Here is a 20,403-nt window from a genome sequence, read left to right as displayed (position 1 = left end):
GCTAGCTATTCATACTTGAGTTAGCCTGAGAAGACTGCAGTCTTAGCTGTAGCTAGCTATGGATGCTAACATTAGCCAGAGAAGATTGCAGCTGTAGCTAGGTATAGATACTAGCCTGAGAAGACTACAGTCCTAGCTGTATCTGGATGCTTACATTAGCCCGAGAAGACTGTAGTCTTAGCTGTAGCTAGCTGTATGGATGCTAACATTAGCCTGATAAGACTGTAGCTAACTAATGAGAGGCCAACAGTGTTGAGGTTGTTGTGCTGGGGGTTGTAGTGTAGGGAGCAGAGGGGGAGAGGAGGAGAAAGAAGAGGTGAGGAGAAGACACGGCACCTCCACCATGGAATGAAAAGAGAGACCTCAGGTCACACACTAACCCAATAGTGTGTCTGTGTGTGTGTCTGTGTGTGTGTGTCTGTGTGTGTAAACCAGCTCACCCTCTGACCTCCTACAGAAGGACCAAACAAAGGAGCCAGTGTGTCTGGACATTGTGGGACAGTTATTTTTGAAGTGGCTGAGCTCCACTAACACATGGAGGGTCACCTAGGTGACCCCCCCCCAGTACACAATACTCTCTCCCAGCCAACCCAGTACCCACCAGCACTCTCCTTAAAGCCCCATTATGTAGCTGTCCAGTTTGTGCACTTTAGCGGCCCCTAAAGGCCACTAGAGCCATTACAACCGCAGTACCGTTGTCGTAAAACGCTGAGAGACGCCTGTTACGCCTCTCACATGCATTTGTTGACAGCTGACAAGCTGAGGAAAACGGAGTCTGCCGGCAAATTCAAAAAGGAGAGCTAAAGGTAAAGCAGAACGTTCATGCGAGAGAACCGCGGCTCGCGGTCAAAAGTTACATAGTGCAAATACAGGCTGCTGGACCCCTCTCTGGGAATGGAAGAGGTGCTGTTCTCACTATAATAATCCAGCACACCAATAGATCCACTTTGAAACTGATATTTTAAGATGAAATCAACAACATTTAAGAAGGAGCTTTAAGAAGGAGTCAACAGTAGAGAATTGCATTGTGTTCCATGCAGAACATCAGTCCGTAAGAATGCCAGTAGGACAGCTAGGTCCTTGCCCAAGAACACTTCGACATGTGGACAGGAGGAGTTGGGATTCGACCCACTGATGAGGGCGTTCCTTTTGTACTGTTTGCCATACGTGACGCGACGCCTGCCATACCTGTCAGATGTGGAGACACATTTATCCTATCTACCTTTAAACCAGCGTGAGGATGTGGTACAGCCAATTAGATCTCATCCTGCTCTGTTCCATGATGTGCCCTCCCGTACTACGATGTTGCTGGTGCCACGTCCATTAAGCAACATGCATATCCTTGCCCAATGGCAAAAAGGAATCCCAGTCAGAGCCCATGGAGTTCTCCATGTCTGCTTGTCAGTAAACCTGATGGTACCTCCAGGTTCTGTACAGACTACTGGAAGGTTAATGCAGTGACTGTGCCAGATTCCTACCCCTTGCCTCGGATAGAAGATTGCATAGACAGTGTTGGTCCTGCTGTGCACATTACCAAGCTAGATCTTCTGAAGGGGTATTGGCAAGTGCCTCTGACTTCCCCTGCCTATAACATATCTGCCTTTGGTTATGGTCAGTATACACAATGACAGGATCAACACTAGACCTTTGGTTATGGTCAGTATACACAATGACAGGATCAACACTAGACCTTTGGTTATGGTCAGTATACACAATGACAGGATCAACACTAGACCTTTGGTTATGGTCAGTATACACAATGACAGGATCAACACTAGACCCCACATAAACCTCAAAATGTTGAAGAGCAAGGAGTTGGAGCAAGGAGTTGCAGTTGGAGCAAGGAGATGGCGTTCGGCATGAGGAATGCGCCCGCCACCTTCCAACGCTTGATGCAGCTGGTGCTGGGTGACATCCCTCGGTGTACTGTTTACTTGGATGACGTGGTAGTGTATTCTGACAGCTGGGAGAGTCACATGACCAGTTTACATCTGGTTTTCCAGCGCCTGGTGGAAGCGTCCTTGACTCTCAACCTGGTGAAGTGCGAGTTTGGTAAGGCCATGGTAACTGACCTGGGGAAGCAAGTGGGGCATGGCTGTGTGCGGCCGGTGGATGCCAAGGTCACAGCCATCCTCTCATATCCTACTCCTACAACCAGACGGGAGCTTCGCCGTTTCCTTGGCATGACGGGGTTCTACAGATGTTTTTGTCACAATTTCTCAGTTGTGGTTGCTCCGCTCACTAGGCTGTGTAGCCCAAAGGTACCATTCACGTGGAGTGATGATTGCCAACATGCCTTTGTAACTGCCAAGTCTCTCCTCTGCAGTGCTCCTGTCCTGGCGGCACCCAGCTTCTCTGCTCCGTTTCAGTTGGAGGTTGACGCCAGTGCTACTGGGGCCGGGGCTGTATTGGCAACATGAATATAATACAAACACAAAGTTATCTACACTTAATATACACTTAGTTCAAGATGGTGGAGGAGGTGTACCCCACCCTGTTTGTTATTTTTCAGTGAAGTTTAAGAAACATCAACTGAATTACTCAACCATCGAAAAAGAAACACTAGCCTGACTCCTTGCTCGTCAACATTTTGAGTTTTATGTCGGGTCTAGTGTTGATCCTGTCATTGTGTATACTGACCCCCTTGTTTTTCTAGCCCAGATGTATAACCACAATCAGGGACTGATGCGGTGGGCCTTATTGGTGCAAGGCTACAACCTGGTGATAAAACATAAGAAGGGCGTGGACAACGTAGTGGCTGATGCCCTGTCCCGATCTTAAGGGGGAGGGTGTTACGGCCTGAGTGTGGTGTATGTGGTATTGGTCTCTCTCAGGTGATTGCCCCCCCCCCCCCCGTTACCTGGTGGAGAGGTGTGTGCGCGCGCGGCTGGTTCCAATCTGCTGATTGTGGCCGGGGACATAAGAGAGGGAGAGAGGCACCCATCCAGGCCCTGTCGCCATTGCATAACGTTATGCTGCTTTTGTTTTAGGGCCAAGGCCTGTGTGGCCTTGTAGTTATTGTTGAGTCTCGATGAGACTGTCTTCTTGATTTTTGTACATGTTTAACCTCGTTTTTGATTAAATTATTTTTTGCATCTGGCTTTTACTGCCTCCTTTGTCCCCCAGTTTAGATCATTCTGTGTTACTGTCCCCATCATAGGCCTAGACACCTTTCATTCTGGGGGGAGTCTGTCTGTCTGTCTGTCTGTCTGTCTGTCTGTCTCCCTCCTTGTCTGTCTGTCTCCTTGTCTATCTGTCTGTCTCCTTGTCTGTCTGTCTCCTTGTCTGTCTTCCACAGGAGGAAGTCCTGTTTCTGCTCCATGTCTCTCTCTCTCCCCGTGTCCCAGAGTGATGCATCACACAGCAGTTGGGTGGTCTGGGTTTCGTCAGAAGAGCTGATGGGTTTCTGGTCGCCATGGCAGCCCAGCTGGGCTGAGCCCCTCTGTCTCAGCACACATGGAGGGTGTTACAGAACACACCCAAGAACACAGCTGGAACACGGCAAGAACACGGCAGGAACACGCAATGCCCAGAATGTTCCGCCATGACACGGCTGACCTGGACTGGCAGGGTGAGAGGCAGCAGGTCAGTCTCCGGTCATCTGGGACTCCCTCTCATTCTGACCCTGCAACTCCTCACCCACATCTGGAGAATACAAGACTGACACAGAGGAACTTCAGAAGGGTTCAGTTCCACACTAGACTCTACACTAGACTGAACTCTACACTAGACTCTACTCTACACCAGACTCTACACTACACAACTCTACACCAGACTCTACTCTACATGACTCTACACTAGACTGAACTCTACACTAGACTCTACTCTACACCAGACTCTACACTACACAACTCTACACTAGACTGAACTCTACACTAGACTCTACTCTACACCAGACTCTACACTACACAACTCTACACTAGACTGAACTCTACACTAGACTCTACTCTACACCAGACTCTACACTACACAACTCTACACTAGACTGAACTCTACACTAGACTCTACTCTACACCAGACTCTACACTACACAACTATACACTAGACTCTACTCTACACTAGACTCTACTCTACACTAGACTCTACTCTACATGACTCTACACTAGACTCTACTCTACACCAGACTCTACACTACACAACTCTACACTAGACTCTACTCTACACCAGACTCTACACTACACAACTCTACACTAGACTCTACTCTACACTAGACTCTACTCTACACTAGACTCTACTCTACATGACTCTACACTAGACTCTACTCTACACCAGACTCTACACTACACAACTCTACACTAGACTGAACTCTACACTAGACTCTACTCTACACCAGACTCTACACTACACAACTCTACACTAGACTGAACTCTACACTAGACTCTACTCTACACCAGACTCTACACTACACAACTATACACTAGACTCTACTCTACACTAGACTCTACTCTACACCAGACTCTACACTACACAACTCTACACTAGACTCTACTCTACACCAGACTCTACACTACACAACTCTACACTAGACTCTACTCTACACTAGACTCTACTCTACACTAGACTCTACTCTACATGACTCTACACTAGACTCTACTCTACACCAGACTCTACACTACACAACTCTACACTAGACTCTACTCTACACTAGACTCTACTCTACACTAGACTCTACTCTACATGACTCTACACTAGACTCTACTCTACACCAGACTCTACACTACACAACTCTACACTAGACTCTACTCTACACTAGACTCTACTCTACATGACTCTACACTAGACTCTACTCTACACCAGACTCTACACTACACAACTCTACACTAGACTCTACTCTACACTAGACTCTACTCTACATGACTCTACACTAGACTCTACTCTACACCAGACTCTACACTACACAACTCTACACTAGACTCTACTCTACACTAGACTCTACTCTACACCAGACTCTACTCTACATGACTCTACACTAGACTCTATTCTACACTAGACTCTACTCTACACCAGACTCTACTCTACATGACTCTACACTAGACTCTATTCTACACTTTACTCTACACTAAGCTGTACTCTACAGTATACTACTACTAGGCTGTACTCTACTCTACAGTAGTCTCTACACTAGCCTGTACTCTACTCTACAGTAGACTCTACTCTACACTATACTTTACTCTACACTAAGCTGTACTCTACATTAGACAGTACTCGACAGCAGACTTGGTGCGTAGCGGCCGGTAGACACCATCCAGAAGGGAAGGAATGTTTCCACCTCAGTCTGACTGGGAGCTATCCTGCCAGGAACAACAGCAGCTCACAACATGTTCCTACTTACCCTGCCTTTCCAGGAGCCTGGAGACAAAACACTGAAGAGAGAGGGGATGGGAGAGGGAGGGAGAGAGAGAGAGAGAGAGAGAGAGAGAGAAAGAAAGAGAGAGGAAGAAAGCGAGAGGGGACCAACAGCATGGAGATCAGGACAGAGGCAGAGACAGAAAAACAGGTAAATGATAAAAGACTTCATAACATCTCTGCTCTACTGTATGACTACAGTGCTATAGATACTCTAGGAGGTTCAGTAGTACTATATATACACTATGAGGTTCAGTGCTATAGATCCACTAGGAGGTTCAGTACTATAGATCCACTAGGAGGTTCAGTAGTACTATAGATACTCTAGGAGGTTCAGTAGTACTATATATACACTATGAGGTTCAGTGCTATAGATCCACTAGGAGGTTCAGTAGTACCATAGATCCACTAGGAGGTTCAGTACTATAGATCCACTAGGAGGTTCAGTAGTACTATATATACTCTAGGAGGTTTAGTAGTACTATAGATACTCTAGGAGGTTCAGTAGTATATATACTCTAGGAGGTTCAGTAGTACTATAGATACTCTAGGAGGTTCAGTAGTACTATAGATACTCTAGGAGGTTCAGTAGTACTATAGATACTCTAGGAGGTTCAGTTGTACTATAGATACTCTAGGAGGTTCAGTTGTACTATAGATACTCTAGGATGTTCAGTAGTACTATAGATACTCTAGGAGGTTCAGTAGTACTATAGATACTCTAGGAGGTTCAGTACTATAGATACTCTAGGAGGTTCAGTACTATAGATACTCTAGGAGGTTCAGTAGTATATATACTCTAGGAGGTTCAGTAGTACTATAGATACTCGAGGAGGTTCAGTAGTACTATAGATACTCTAGGAGGTTCAGTACTATAGATACTCTAGGAGGTTCAGTAGTATATATACTCTAGGAGGTTCAGTACTATAGATACTCTAGGAGGTTCAGTAGTATAGACACTCTAGGAGGTTCAGTAGTACTATAGATACTCGAGGAGGTTCAGTAGTACTATAGATACTCTAGGAGGTTCAGTACTATAGATACTCTAGGAGGTTCAGTAGTATAGATACTCTAGGAGGTTCAGTACTACAGCTGGCCCTACTTCTTTACATGGGTGAAAGAACGGTCCTGTTCATGTCTAGTGGTGTGGTGCTGTGTATTGCCCCAGAGTGCTGACCAGCCAGTGTGTGTGTGTATGTGTGTGTGTGTGCGTGTGTGTGTGAACTCCCAGCTGGCCAGACAGAAGCTCCTCCTCAGCGCACTGCAGGTGCAGGGAGACACACGCCCCCTCAGGGTAGGGGGGGCTAACCCTCATGGCTCAACAAACACACACACACACACACACACACACACACACAAAGATCAGCCTCAGGTGTTAATATTCTGACCACACACATTTTAATACTTCTCTCAACACCTCTGAGAATGAAAAACAAACAGACAGGCTTACAATATCAACAATCCTTTCAAACAGCAGCACCCATTGTAGGGGCAGGGGTAGGGCCAGGGTTAGGGGGTTAGGTAAGGGGCTAGGGCCGGGGTTAGGAGGTTAGGTAAGGGGCTAGGGCCGGGGTTAGGAGGTTAGGTAAGGGGCTAGGGCCGGGGTTAGGTAAGGGGCTAGGGGTCGGGGTTAGGGGGTTAGGTAAGGGGCTAGGGCCGGGGTTAGGAGGTTAGGTAAGGGGCTAGGGCCGGGGTTAGGTAAGGGGCTAGGGTTGGGTTAGGGGGTTAGGTAAGGGGCTAGGGGTCGGGGTTAGGGGGTTAGGTAAGGGGCTTGGGTCGGGTTAGGGGGTTAGGTAAGGGGCTAGGGTAGGGGGTTAGGTAAGGGGCTAGGGTCGGGGTTAGGGTCAGGGTTAGGCTCTGCTTCTCGTCTGGGGAACCCAGGAACTGGCTGAGTCCTAGAGCTTGTCTTGGCACAGTAGATCACACAGTAGACTGGTCTATATTTACAGTACTGCTGCAGAAAGAGACTGCTAGCAGACGCCGAAGTTCCCCCTGAATCAGACGTCCCTCCCCAAATCCTGATGGGAATCCTTTAACCTGAATTCAAATGTTAAAACTGAGTTTTGTTTAAAACTAAGGATTTCGTCTCTATAACAAATATCAGGTCCTGATTACCAACCAGAAGTATTCTTCCCCCAGCCAGCCAGCCAGTCACACACACACACACACGCACGCACACACACATAAACACACACACACATACACACACAAACACAAACACACACGCGCACACACACACGCACACACACACACATAAACACACACACACACGCATGCATACACACACACACACATATAAACACACAAGCAAAAAAATGAGGGAGAATTGGAGAGTGAGCTTAAATGTTCCTAGCATGAATTTCAACAGAACATCTTTGCGATTAAAGTAGGGTACGTGTCAGAGCTGTTCATATTTCTGTGGTATTTTCCTGTGTGGTTGGTTTCCCTGGCTTGTCTCTCTCTGGTCTGGCGTTATGGAGCTACTCACGTTACCCAGGAAGCCTCAGTACAGCTTACCCTCCCCACACACTCATCACAATTATCACAGGGTTTTTCCTGCATAGAGGATTTTTTGGCCCCCAAAGAGATTTTAGCCAGAGCCAAAGGAAAATCAAAAGTGCCAAAATGCTAAAATTTTTAAAAAAAATAGCAATTCAAATCCTCTCCAAATGTGTTTGATAGCTTGTTTCAAGTGCAGCCCATCCCTCTTTCTTGCATTGTCCATGGTTTGGACCACTAGTAATGGAGATCAATAATAGACAGGTTATCAGTATCTTCAACTTTTTGTCTTCATATCCATTTGGTGTCATGTCGGGAGATTTCCCGCGATTGTGAAAAGTGAGCTCAGTCAGAATGACAGCAAGGAATATAGGCCTATAAATGCTGGTAGGCTACTCGGTATAAAACAGTGGTTTTCCCCCAAAAAAATGTGTGCGCATCTCCCCCCAAAGACCCATTCTGAGCCAGGAAAAACCCTGTATTATCTGGAAACCTGGAAAATGGTGGGAGGAGAGGGAGATGGAGAGGATGGAGGGAGGAGGAGGATGGAGGAAGGAGAGGGAGATGGAGAGGATGGAAGGAGGAGGAGGATGGAGGGAGGAGAGGGAGAGGATGGAGGGAGGAGGAGGATGGAGGGAGGAGAGGGAGAGGATGGGAGAGAGGTTGGAGAGTAGGAGGAGAGAGGGAGACGAGGGAGAGCGGGAGCTGATACGAGCTCCTCCCCCAGACATAGCTCCTCCCCCAGACAGAGCATCTCCAGAGCCAATGGTTCAGCTGGGCCAGGAATGAAACTGTAACAGTAGAGTGCAATGTTGAGCCCCATCTATCACTGGAGGACCAGATACAGAGAGAAAGAGGGGTGGGGAGGGATGGGTGGGAGACAGAGAGAGACAGCAGGAGAGAGGGAGATAGAGAGAGAGACACACAGGGAGGGAAGGAGGGAACGAGAGAGGAATCCAGAAAGAGAGAAACAGTATGTTTACGCCCGAGTGCCCTGCGCAGAGCAGACCATGTAGGCCACGCTGATCTGCTGTGACGACCATAAGATTACTTGTTTTCCCCCCATTACACTTTCTCTCAGAATAAAACTCAGGGAAATGTTTGCATACTTCATGATGAAAGACCGAGGTCAATGTATTAACCACATTATATTTTTATTTATGAATCGTTCACAGGCCAGATTAAAGTGCTTCCCATGGGCTGCCTATTGGAAATCACTGCCAAGATGTTAGCTTAGATGTTAGCTTAGCTGTTAGTTTAGCTATTAACTTGGTGCTTAGCTTAGGTGTTAGCTTAGCTGTTAGCTTAGCTATTAACTTGGCACTTAGCTTAGCTGTTAGCTTAGCTGTTACAGTAGCTTAATGCTCTACATGAGAGAAGTCCCCTCCTCAGCCACACCATTTTATTTTGACTGATCTTTCTGACTGTAAACACAATTAATGGCTAAGCGTTCAGAATCCCTCAACTTTCCAGACATGATTCATTTGCAGTAATATAACAGTGGAATGGTGACACTAATCTTAACTTCTCTTGTAAAGTGGTATGGTGACACCCCTTTATGTACAAATGATCTGTCTGTACAAACATCAAGAGTCAGAGTGTGTTGACCTGGAACTGCACACACACACACACACACACACACACACACACACACACACACACACACACACACACACACTGGCAGGGCAACAAGATAAGTGTTTGCTCTCTGATGCGCAGCCGGCAGTCACGTCAGGGTTACGCAACATGGAGTGGCGGTAAGTCTCTGTATTACTATAACGTGTTGATGGAGACGAGACGCAGTAGAAAGGACCAGGGAGGAGGAGCCTCAGAAACCATGGAGACGAGACACAGTAGAAAGGACCAGGGAGGATGAGCCTCAGAAACCATGGAGACGAGACACAGTAGAAAGGACCAGGGAGGATGAGCCTCAGAAACCATGGAGACGTCTGCTCCCACAGCAGGAAGGAAGACAGACAGAGACAGACAGAAGACTGGATCTCACTGTCCCTCCCTCCTCATACCCTCCTCTGTCACTTCAAGAACAACGACTTACGTTGCAACTACTGAATATTTTACCTCAAGAAAAATCCTTGGCCACTCATGAAACCGACAAAGACAGACATCTGACACTGTGACAGGAATCTCCCTGTGGCACGCACAACCCTCATGCCATCCTCACCTCTGACCCCAATCTCTGACCTCTGGAGGTTCTAGGGTACTTCTGGAGACCCCCCCCCCCCCATCCTAAGCAGAGAGCAGGGGAGTCTGGGACATTGACAGTGTTCTTCTAGCTGCCCGTCTGTCCCTCTGTTAACAGAACACTTTACAATAGAGAGGGACAGGAGTGTAGTTGCCTCATGAGTCTGTTCTATAAAACCCTCATATCTCACTGGGCTTTGTGTATGAATGCACATAGTGATCTCACACACACACACACACACACACACACACACACACACACACACACACACACACACACACACAGCTGACAGTGTTTCTCTGACAACACAAGCTGAGACTCATGTTTATAGTCCTCATCTTCCACATTACAGACCCTCCAGAGCTCAATGTCACTGATGCCTCTGAGTGTGTGTGTGTGTGTGTGTGTGTGTGTGTGTTAGTGTAGTACTCAGGACCGCTCTTGGTCTCAAGTCTCGACTGCATTTTACTCGGCCTTGTCTCGGTCTCGGACTAAGAGGACTCTGGATTTTATTTCAAGACCGGTCAAGACCACAACTGTGGAAATATCACTGCCTGTGCATTGTCTCATTTATTTGTTGTCTATTTTATTGTCTGTCTGCCTGACTGTCTGTCTCTGGAAATCTCTCTTGATGTGTCTGTGCCTCTCTCTCTCTCTCCCTCCCTCTCTCTCTCTCCCTCCCTCTCTCTCTCTCCTTCCCTCCCTCCCTCCCTCCCTCCCTCCCTCCCTCACTCTCTCTCTCTCTCCCTCCCTCTCTCTCTCCTTCCCTCTCTCCCTCTCTCTCCCTCCCTCCCTCCCTCTCTCCCTCCCTCTCTCCCTCTCTCCCTGTCTCTCTCTCTCTTCCGCCTCCATAGCTCACCCACCCACACACACATGCCTGTCATCTCCAGTTTCACACTGGCGTCATAATGTTTTTGATGAGACAGGCCCTGCAGTAACAGCCCAATGAGCGCCAGTTGATTGGCTGGGCTTAGTCCTGACACAGCAATATGCATGCATAGTGCAATTGGGCTTGGAACAGTCTTTACCTCAAGGAGACTTCTAATGGCCTTCATCCTCTGTGGGGCCACAGGACAGAAAAGACAGACTGCACGCTCAGCCAAACATGACTATTTCTACTACTAAATCTCAGGAATGGCCCTTTAATGCCACTGCTAAGAACCATCACACGCGTGGGTTAGGGTTAGGCCTAGATACATCCAGTACTCACACCACTACTGAGGCCTGCCCAACAATTCCACAAGCAGGAATTTCCTGAAGGAGTACTCTCCTTTTTCCATTGGCCTGGCAACAGCGGTAGGAGAGAGAGAGAGAGACAGAGAGAGAGACAGAGGGAGAGAGAGAGAGGGAGAGGGAGAGAGAGGGAGAGGGAGAGAGAGAGAGAGAGAGGGAGATGGAGAGAGAGGGAGAGAGAGAGAGGGAGAGAGAGGGAGAAGGAGAGAGAAAGACAGAAAGGGGGGTAAGAGTGAGAGATAGATGAGAGATAGAGAGGGGAGAGAGGGATAGAGAGGAGGAGAGAGATAGAGAGGGTGAGGGATATAGAGATGAGAGATAGAGAGGGGAGAAAGAGATAGAGAGGAGGGAGAGATAGAGAGATGAGAGATAAGAGAGGGGAGAGATAAGAGAGGGGAGAGAGAGATAGAGTAGGAGGGAGATAGAGAGATGAGAGATAGAGAGGGGAGAGAGAGAGATAGAGGATGAGGGAGATAGAGATGAGAGATAGAGAGGAGGGAGAGAGATAGAGATGAGAGATAGAGAGATAGAGAGATGAGAGAGATGAGAGTGACGGCTCCCCCCTCCCCAGAATGTGTCCTGTACTCTGTACTAGTTCACATTACTATTCACCACACCGGCCAATGCCCTGGAGATCAGGTCTCTCTCTACAATCTGAATGAAGCAGGTCTCTCTCTGGTCTCTTCTGATTTGAATGAAGCAGGTCTCTCTCTGGTCTCTTCTGATCTGAATGAAGCAGGTCTCTCTCTGGTCTCTTCTGATCTGAATGAAGCAGGTCTCTCTCTGTTCTCTCTTCTGATCTGAATGAAGCAGGTCTCTCTCTGGTCTCTTCTGATCTGAATGAAGCAGGTCTCTCTCGGTTCTCTCTTCTGACCTGAATGAAGCAGGTCTCTCTCTGGTCTCTTCTGATCTGAATGAAGCAGGTCTCTCTCTGGTCTCTCTTCTGACCTGAATGAAGCAGGTCTCTCTCTGGTCTCTCTTCTGATCTGAATGAAGCAGGTCTCTCGCTGGTCTCTCGTCTGAAGTCAGGTCGTCCTCCGGTGCTGTATGTGAGTAGTGCCTCAGAGTTCCAGACTTTACAGGGATGACCCCTGCCTGTTTCCCTCTCTCTGTCCGTCTCTCCCTCTGCCCACCCCCTCTCTCTCTCTCTGTATATCTCTCTGTCCACAACCCCCCCCCCCCCCCCCCCCCCCATCTCTCTCTCCTTCCATCTCTCTCTGCACTTCTATCACTCCCTCTCCTGCCCCTCCTCGGGATGTTAACCCGTTCAGACAGTAAACAGACATTTGTCGGATTAGGGATTATTGTATCTCATTTGTCGCATTACTGCCATGTGTTTGTTTGGCTACATCCAGGATTAAAAATCTGCTCATAATCCAGTTTGCAAAATAAGCTATAGCTGAACAGTCCTGCATCACACACATTTATCGGGTCTGATAACAGGGATACCGACTTCAATTACCCTACAGTCGTTGCACTTAAACATCACTGGTTTCAATAACGTAAATCAAACTACCACATCTTGAGGCGCACACGGGCGCATGCAGGCCCGGGATCATCGCTGACTCACGGGTGGCGGAGATAGCCGCCGAGGGGGACACACATTTTCTCAATGGAATCTCAATACCTGAAGAACATGTCACTTCGCAATGTTGTGCTTTCCCTGTCCTGCAGCACCAGATGTGATGGTCCGGGGGTGTAGGACCCACAGCAAACCCAGATGTGATGGTCCGGGAGTGTAGGACCCACAGCAAACCCAGATGTGATGGTCCGGGAGTGTAGGACCCACTCCAAACCCAGATGTGATGGTCCGGGAGTGTAGGACCCACAGCAAACCCAGATGTGATGGTCCGGGGGTGTAGGACCCACAGCAAACCCAGATGTGATGGTCCGGGAGTGTAGGACCCACAGCAAACCCAGATGGAGAAACGCTTGCACGAGAACACGCCCATATCAATGCCTCGCCACGCCTGCGGAGCTATCATTGTGTAGCGGGCTGCTGATGTCGACGGCGCAGAAAGGCAGTCAAATAATCAATGTTGCCCTGTAGCACAGCATTTGAGGAATAATTTTAAAGGTGCGACAGAAATATTAATTAGGATACATTCTCTCCCGTTAAGCCCTTGAATCGTCCGGTTTTTCTCTGTGCCTGCCCCTCCGACGTCGCTACTGCATATATTTGGTATTCCGTCAGGACACACAGATAGCCTACACACCACATCGTCGGGATAGTAACGAGCCTACACACCCATAGTCTGGATAATAACATCAGCAAATATTGCCCATCAATTCTGATCCATACGCATAACTGGGCAATTCGACATGTTAAGGCCACAATAGGCCAACAAAACCGCTAACCTACCGTTCCCAGTGTAAATACCGTGAACTCGTGCCATCATTTCCAAATGGAAACGTCATGGAATAAGGTTTAGCCTTCCAGAAGGAAATATGTATTTATCCGTCTATTTATATAAGGTTTAACAGCATGTTGTACATAGGAGGAAAGCTGCTACTTACTGACACAAATCCAGTTGTTTCTCCACAGGATTCTGGTGGCTACAAAACCCGAAACAATAGACTAAGAAAGCAGCCGCAGTCCTGAGGTGATAGTAATGTTTGAACCCGGCCGCGGTTCCAGGCGCTCTTCTCGAGTGAACGGGATTGTCCGTTGTTGCCGATTCATTTGCTTGGGAACTGTTCGGGCACACTGATTTCATGTAGCCCCATACTGTAAAAATCAGTCGGGAGCGCGGATCCATGCGCGTCCCTGGAATCCGGTTTCCTGTCCAACCCTACAATCAGTCTCGATCAATCAACCGACAAAACAATCAGTCTCGATCAATCAACCAAGCAAAATAATCTCCCGTCTGTCTGCCTGTCTGTTGGCTACACCAAGTAGCCTATATGTAATAACAGCAGGCGAGTAACTCAGTGTAATAACTATTTCAATATAGGCTAGTTTAAGATGATTAAGATGATGGCCTTAACTAAGTGAAACAGCCCCCTACTCTGTCTGCCCATGCAGACCAGCGTCCAGGTCCAGACTCTCATCCACTGTGTGTTCTGGGGAAGGTCGGCCCAGTGCGTGGTGGGGGACATAGTGGTAGTGACGTCACCACATCTGCTCCTTGCACGGACAGTCTGCCCTCTAGTGTTAACACGCTTTTAAAGCACGCATTTTGCATTTGTTGCACTCAAGTAGGCTGTTACTGTTCTCTAATCATTACTATTATACTGTATTGTCGAGTTCTGGATGGTGGGGCAGCAGGGGGTGCTAGTGTAACTGAGTGAAATGTGGAGTAGCTGGTGAAACTCACTCCTCAAAGGAGCACAGTTCCTCCAAGAGCGACGGCACGTAGCTCAGAAGGTAGAGCAGTCGGCTGGGGATCCCCGGTTCCATCCCAACTCCTGGCAGGGTGCTGGCAGGAAGCCGAGCAAGACACTGAACCCCAAAACCACTGTGGCACGGTGGCGCAGTACCTAGAACCCTTTTTTGGGGGGAACATAGGACCCGGGGAACATAGGACCCGGGGAATATAGGGATGACCCCGTACCGGGTACTGTCATCTCACAGCAGGAACATCTCCAGGCCTTGCTGTGTAGTTTGCATGTTCTCCCCGTGTTCGCAAGGGTTTCCCCCATAAAGAACCCAATATGGAAGAGCATGCAGAAGAACAGATCGCTAGCACTAACGCTGTCCGTCCCTGGAGAAGACAGACAGGAGCGCTTGGTTGGTCCCCGGCACGATGCCTACTGTCTGATCCCAGCTGCCCTTGGGGGAAGGACGACAGGATGGGTTAAGAGCAGAGAAAATGTCATGGGTGGACACTTCTGTCACTGTGTGTGTGTGTGTGTGTGTGTGTGTGTGCCTCATCACCGCGGGCTGTGAAAAATCCACTGTATGATGAATAAAAGTTGTTTTGTTTTGGATGTCCCTATTGGCAGCCATGGGTATACTGAAACAGATGGGTCACCCTGGCCCTGCCTGGGTGTGAATGAACTGCTCTAGTTTCCATCTCTCTCTTAACTGAGATAGCCTGGCTGTGCTTGTATTATCGTGCCCTTGAGATCTTAAAACACACCTTTTAACATTGGTTTTACCACGTAGATTTACTTGTTTTAATATCTTTTACCACGTAGATTTACTTGTTTTAATATATTTTACCACATAGATTTACTTGTTTTAATATCTTAGTGTTATTAATTTGTTTTATAGTTTGTATTCTATTTTACACTCTTTGTAATTGTAATTTTAAATGCTTTTACTTTTATTGTTTCTTTTAAATCTGTTCACTGTTTGTTATGATTTATGTTTTTATCCATTTCCTTTTATGTACAATAAAGCATTACATGTTAGGGTTTGAGGCTGGTGGAGGTAGGACCCAAAAGCAGACGGCAGGCAGGCAAGCAGCGCAGGTTCAAAATATAGGTTTTAATATCCAAAATAAACACCGGGAGGAAACACACACTAACATTAACAATGAACCGACAAAGAACAAAGGAAACAGGAGGGCATATATACTCTGGGAGAACAATCAAGGACAACGTAGAGGTGTGCAACAAGACATAACGAGACACAGGTGCAGACAATCACCCAGACAAGGACATGGAGGGATTCCAACAAGACACCAACACAAGGACAGAGGAACAAGGACACAAGGGAGGAGAACAGGGAACAAGGCTGGGACAGGGAAAGGGACTGGGCAGGAAACCAGAGGGGGAAACTAGAGGGCCAGGAGAGGAGGGACTGGAGTGATGTGAGACTGGTGAGGGGACAGGTGTCTAGAGCTGTGAGGACAAAAACCAACATAGAATACAAGACAACAGACAAGACAACGAACACAAGACCAAACACACAAGGACGCAGAACAAAACCAAGTGACAGTGACCAAAGTGTACAAAAGTCTCAAAAGGGTAGTGCAGGGGCAGTCACTGGGAGAGGAGGTGCTCAGGGTCCAGGAAGGTCCAGGGGGCACAGGGGCTCAGGGTGAGGAATCCAGGCCGGGAACAGGGGGTGAGCAGGGCGAACCAGGGGGTCCGGGGCAGGGGCGAGGGTCTGGACCGGGAGCAGGGGGTGAGCAGACAAACCAGGGGCCCGGGGCATGGGCGAGGGTCTGGACCGGGAGCAGAGTGGACCAGGGGTCCGGGGCCAATCAGGGGTCCGGGGCAGGGACACGGGTCCAGACTTGGAGCAGGGGGTGAGCCGGGGCGGACCCGGCCCGAACCATAACACTACATGCTACATTGATTTGTATGAATGGAGCTATATATATAGGCCTATATAATATATAATATTTATATAAAATGATATTGACATCATTGTTTACCGAAGCCCTAAGCGGCCATGCATTCATAATTTTTTCCCCCCACCATTTTCTCGTGATAACGAGTTAATTTCCTTTGTTTTCTCGTGATAACGAGATAATTTTCTCGAGATCTCGACATAACCAAACTTTGTTTTCTCGTGATAACGAGATAATTTAAATTGTTTTCTCTAGATAACGGGATAATTTTCTCGAGATCTCGAGATAACAAAACACGGGCCTATAAATAGCCTGATTGCAGGACAGCGTGTGACATTTCTATTCAATCAAGGCCGGACACAGGCTGAAATAGTTGTGTGCCTTAAGGCGCCGTTACGCGTTACAGATAATGTGCATATTAGTGTGCGTCATCTAAGAAGATTGTTAGCAAGGCTTGCGCTTTATCGGCAGCGCAATTAAAGCGAGCCTGATATCGTCACTAGCTAACCAGCTACGGGGACCTGGGCGACTCCATGGGTACCGGATGATGACTGAGAGATGCAGATCAGCAGGATTGCGTAGCGTACGATGAACGTAGCGATGCCCCTGGGAAACTCAGCCCAGGTGTATGAAGTGCAATCCTCCTTCTCTATATAAGAAGCTCCTCTTCTCTCTCCCGGTCTCACATGCCTAAATCACCACCCCTGTCGCTCTGTATCTCCAGGTTGTTTGGGACCATTAGTCATGTTGATAGGCTACTGTGACTTATTGCCAGCTTCATCAAACTCGATCTTACCAACGTTCCTCCCTTACAATGTGAAGTTATACAGCTACAGGGGTGTGTGTTTGTACTTCTGTTAAGTCACTGTTCTTTTCGCTCTCTGGTTTGAATGTTCTTTTGTAGTTGATTGAAGTGTGTCCATCTGGGAGTGTTATTGTATTGTATGTCCTATACAGTAGGCTATATACCATTATTGTGTTGGAATGTGCTGTGACTAGGCCATTGTAATACTGGTATTAAAAAATAAAATAACTCTCCAACTTGCTTTTGATTTCTTGTTAGGAATAGTGCTTACTGATTACTGTTTGACAAGAACCTGAACTGAGATTCTCAAGTGAAACTAATAAGCAGCTATTTGTTGTTCCCATTTGTATGAAACTGGAAACTGCAATGACTCTGCTCCAGAAAATGAATGTCTCGATTTCGCTCATCCTCCAGACACTGAAGGTAGTATTCCTCTCCCCTGTTCTCCCTACTCATTGCTTGTAATAGTTAGACATTGATAAAAGTGGCATCTGAACTCATCCTGCATCTACTGTCATCAGCAGTGAAATCTAATCACTATGAATCCACTTAATAGTTTAATATGAATGTCAAGTATGTCAAACATGTCAAGTATACAGACTAATCACTCCCTTATTCAGCTTAGAACATATAGCCTAGGCCTACATGTAAATCAAAGAAAGGCATTTTAGTAAATACAAATAAACCCGTTTGCTAACTGCATCATGATGGTCAGCGATGAGAGACGGAACTCCAGCCCGGCTGGTAACCCTCCGTCGCGGGAAGGGAAGGTGCATCGATCCTTGACAGTACCAGCCTACGTTATGTCTGAATACAATCCAACGGCTAATTCCCAATAAAGAATCCCTCCAGTGCACAAACTAAAGTTTGTACTCAATTCTAATTATTGTGTACAAGTAAAGACAAACATATGTGATGAGTAAAGACAAACAGGGCATGTGATGAAGTGAAGACCTCAGAATGGTCATTGATGTAATGTAACTGCATTGATATTTAGCAATGAACCTGGGCTGCACATTTACAGTATGTAGCCTACATGCACACTGTATATAGCCTAATCTAGTAATTGTTTCAATGTTTTGCGTAATACGCTATCACAGTTTCAGTGATATGTTCACCTTTTTGATATAGCCTACAGTTTTTGAAAACGAGTAGGCTATTTGACTGTTGTGCTGATTTACTAAAATGCCTTTCTTTGATTTACACGTAGGCTATATGTTCTCAGCCGAATAAGGGAGTAATTAGTCTGTGGTCTGTACATACTTGGCATGTTTGAGTTTGACATACTTGACACTAAAAATGTGAAATTCATAGGCCTATTAAACTATTTAGTGGATTCATAGTGATTCGATTTCACTGCCGATGACAGTAGATGCAGGATTAGTTCAGATGCCACTTTTATCAATGTCTAACTATTACAAGCAAGGAGTAGGGAGAACATGGGAGAGGGATACTACCTTCAGTGTCTGGAGGATGAGCAAAATCGAGACATTCATTTTCTGGAGCAGAGTCATTGCAGTTTCCAGTTTCATACAAATGGGAACAACAAATAGCTTGCTTATTAGTTTCACTTGAGAATCTCCGTTCAGGTTCTTATCAAACAGTAAGCACTATTCCTAACAAGAAATCAAAAGCAAGTTGGAGAGTTCTTATTTATTTTTTTTAATACTAGTATTACAATGGCCTAGTCACAGCACATTCCAACACAATAATGGTATATAGCCTACTGTATAGGACATACAATACAATAACACTCCCAGATGGACACACTTCAATCAACTACAAAAGAACATTCAAACCAGAGAACTAAAAGAACAGTGACTTAACAGCAGTACAAACACACACCCCTGTAGCTGTATAACTAGACATTGTAAGGGAGGAAGGTGTGTAAGAGTTTGATGAAGCTGGCAAGAAGTCACAGTATCAACATGACTAATGGTCCCAAACAACCTGGAGATACAGAGCGACAGGGGTGGTGATTTAGGCATGTGAGACCGGGAGAGAGAAGAGGAGCTTCTTATATAGAGAAGGAGGATTGCACTTCATACACCTGGGCTGAGTTTCCCAGGGGCATCGCTACGTTCATCGTACGCTACGCAATCCTGCTGATCTGCATCTCTCAATCATCCGGTACCCATGGAGTCGCCCAGGTCCCCGTAGCTGGTCAGCTAGTTTACGACGATATTTGTTATCTCGAGATCTCGAGAAAATGATCTCGTTATCACGAGAAAACGAATAAAATTATCTCGTTATCACAAGAAAACGAAGGAAATTAACTCGTTATCACGAGAAAACGGTGGGAAAAAATGTATGAATGCATGGCCGCTTAGGGCTTCCGTAATTGTTTGTTGGATTGTTTATTTTCTTTTTAATAAACCGAGTATTTGATGATTTAACTTTCGCCACCGACCCAGTGACTGACAGGGGTACAATATAATCTACATAGTGTGGGATAGTTTCAGACATTAAAAACCTGATGTGTGCTAGCGTGGGTGTGAGGTGAATTTGGAACGAGGTTATATTTCGGATAAGCCCTGTGGTTTCACACATCTCTCTTCCTCTGCTTTCCTGCTTTCCTCTGCTGCACCCCACCCCACGCCTCAGCTCTCACTACTGCATATTACATTACATTACAGTCATTTAGCAGACACTTTTATCCACAGCAACTTCTTAAGTGGGAGGATCCCACTTGTTGAAGAGATGAGTTTTGAGCCTGCGGCAAAAAATAGATATAAGCGTATAAATAGATAACAGATACATAGTAGACATACAATAGATAATAGATACATAGTAGACATACAATAGATAATAGATAGGGATGCACCGATGCATCGTCTAAACATCGGCATCGGCTGATGTTGGCCTTGTTGACTGCCGGCCCATCTGCAAATAAAATGACATTCACCGATGGTAGTGGCCGATGTTATGTCGCAACAATTACATCTTTTTTTGTTGCAAAACGTAGCCTACCAAGCTGCAGATTCGGAGAACATCTGTGACGTAACGCCGCAAACGCACGTGTACAGGTAGCTTTCAAATTAAAGTGAATAAAAATCGGCGTTTTGGAACCAAAC

The sequence above is a fragment of the Borostomias antarcticus genome, assembly GCF_949987555.1.
Source record: "Borostomias antarcticus genome assembly, chromosome: 9".
NCBI lineage: Eukaryota > Metazoa > Chordata > Actinopteri > Stomiiformes > Stomiidae > Borostomias > Borostomias antarcticus.
This window is presented reverse-complemented; position numbering follows the sequence as displayed.